We start from the raw sequence: 2,770 nt of genomic DNA, 5'->3' as shown, positions 1-2,770 counted from the left end.
GGATCTTTGCCGTGGTGGTGACGATGAGGTGGGAGGAATAGTAGATGGGAGGGCTATGTCAAGGCTTGGGTTGTTCATAGGAAGATGTAAGTATTTTCCGCTTGGGACCACATCGCCCTTAGCTGGAATTATAGCCTTCGTGTCCATGGCTTCCCAAGGAACACCCGCCACAGCAACTAAATCAGATACCAATGCTAAAAATGGCAAATTACTCCGGGCGTGGACTTGACCCATCGCTTGCTTGATAAGAAGCGGAATGTTCACCGGTCTCTCCGTGAGAACACACCAAATAAGCAAGGCGAGATCTGCCGTGAAGGACAACTTGTGGGTGCTAGGTAGCACATAGTGGGATAGGATTTGGGCCCAAGCTCTAGCTTCTACAGTGAGAAAACGTGCGTCAATGCACTTGGGCCGCATCCGGAGTCGACCATGGGTCCAAAATGTCTCTGGTTCAACAATGACTCGGAGGATCGAGTCCCAATCAAATCCAAACTCTTCTCGCTGACGTAAGACCTCTTGGTAGTCATCCATGTCACTTGGTACCGATAAAACATTAAGCACTTGCTGAATAGCCTCCTCTGAAATTGAGACTTGCTTTCGGTGTACGTATACCGATTGAAGAGAGGGAAGTTAGTAGTTAGTGTAGAATTCTACCACCCATGAGAGGTTGTTCTCTTGTGGTTTTCTCAGAAGAAACTCCCATCCTCACCATTCAATGCGGGGTAGAATATAATGAGCTACCTTGTCTGGCGGGGCGAGTAGATGTTTGGCATGATAGTTCCTTTCAACCATGGCGGGAAACACAAGTTCACAGAAGTGGTTAGGGAACCTTGGAGAATCCTTTGGCGGTTTGCTCTTCTCTTTTTCATCAATAGAAGCGGGTGCCTTCGCCTTCTTAGATAGGGGTTTGGCTCCTAATGTAGGGTGCACCTTGGAGTTTGACTTTTGGGGTGCCCTCTTTATGGCTGGTTTCCTTAAAGCTTTCTTGTTGCCTTTCTTGGTGGCCATTCTGAAAAAGGAAGGGAAAGAAGGAAAGCATTAAACCCAAAGGATCATCTCAACAAAAACATGCAAGTGAAAGATAGTGCCCAAAAGAGATAGTGCAACAAAGTAGTCATAGAGGCATGGTTCACAACACTTGGCATGGGATGCAAGAGGGAGTAAAGCATGCAATATGGCATGAGAAGAATAATCTCAAGCATCCATAACAACGAGCAAGTCATGTTCAATGAGTATCTAATTAGCAAGCATACACTCTAAGCAAGCAAAGTGGACTCAATGCATTTAGAATAAAGCAAGTGAGTGAGGAGGAAGCACCAAATTGAAGGTACATGATTAAAATAAACCAAAATGGCATTCATGTATTTCCTCGAACACTTGGTGTGCAGTTATCAAGCAATGAGCAATTATGAGATACTCAACCAATTAGAAGCCCAAAATGAAGTATTAATAATCACACAACATCACCTACTGACAAAGATAATGAAAGATAACAAGAAGATCTACTAAAGCAAATGAAAACTCAAATTCAACATCCATGGAAAAGCAAGAAAAAGGAAAAGTAAACAAACAAAAGTAAGTAGTAAAATCATGCAACTAAAAGAGAAAATAAGTGAATCAATAAGAAACATCTAACTTGAAAAGAGATTATGCAAAGAAGATAATAGATGAGATATAGAAGAAGTAGAACCTTGAGAAGTTTAAAAGAATCAAGGTAGAATTTTCTTGTTGTGAAAATGAGAAAGAGATAGAAGAGATGTAGTGCCACCGGAGGTGGTGGTGGTCGCCGGTGAGTAGCCGGAGACGGTGGTGAAGTATGGAAGAAGAAGGAGAAGAGAAGAGGTGATGGGAGAAGAAGAAGAAGAAAGGAAATAAGAAAATAGGTGAGAAAGAGGGAAGAGATAGGGTGCGCCAGGTTTAAAACTGGGTCGCGCGAGCGCACGGTGCGCTAGCACGTCGATGAGGGTGGAGCGAGGGGCGCGTACGCGTCCAGGGCGCGTATGTGTGAAGTCAGTTGGTCTCCTGGCACAGAGTTGGCACAAAGTAGGCCTAACTCTCGGGTTATTTGTACCAAAGTTGGCATGCAACACAGGCGGTGCGGACGCGCACAGTGCGTGGATGCGTGCCTGATCGAGTTGGCCACCAGCGCTGACGCACCAAGTACGCCTACTGTAACAACCCTAATTTTCGAGTACGCGAGATCTTTTCTAAAGGCACGGATTTCTCCGGAAGATGAGTAAAGAGAACACCTCTTCTATATCAACAAGTATCTCGATCCTCATTGTCATTATGTCATCCTTAAGCTAGAACCTTTTCTGAGGCAAGCTCGATAACGTAATCACGAAGAACCTAGTTTTTGGACCGTACCAGTTAGGAGTTTTAATTCTGATTTTCGTAAATAGTCTCAGTTTGATGAACCAGACTCGATTCATGATAGAAGAGAGATAATAGTATAATATTAGTATTATATTAGTATTAGAAGATGATTGAATGATATTATAAGGTTACCTGGTCTGTTTTAGTTAAAAACAGAAAAATTATTTAACTGGGTTCACAGTTTACTGGTGTAGCTTAGCACCAGCACTCTCTGATGACTTTAGCAATGCTAAGGCCTCATTATACATGTTTTACTCTCATAATAAATATGTTACTAGTGTCATTTATGCTAGTAGCTCAGAAAATAATTTTTAGAGATGTTTTTACAAGTGTTCCGATACATCTAGTTTTAGTAGTTATACACCTGAGATATTTTAATATTATTTTAATCCAC

This window comes from Arachis hypogaea, chromosome 12 (assembly GCF_003086295.3).
Source record: "Arachis hypogaea cultivar Tifrunner chromosome 12, arahy.Tifrunner.gnm2.J5K5, whole genome shotgun sequence".
Classification (NCBI taxonomy): domain Eukaryota; kingdom Viridiplantae; phylum Streptophyta; class Magnoliopsida; order Fabales; family Fabaceae; genus Arachis; species Arachis hypogaea.
Note: the sequence above shows the minus strand (reverse complement) of the source record.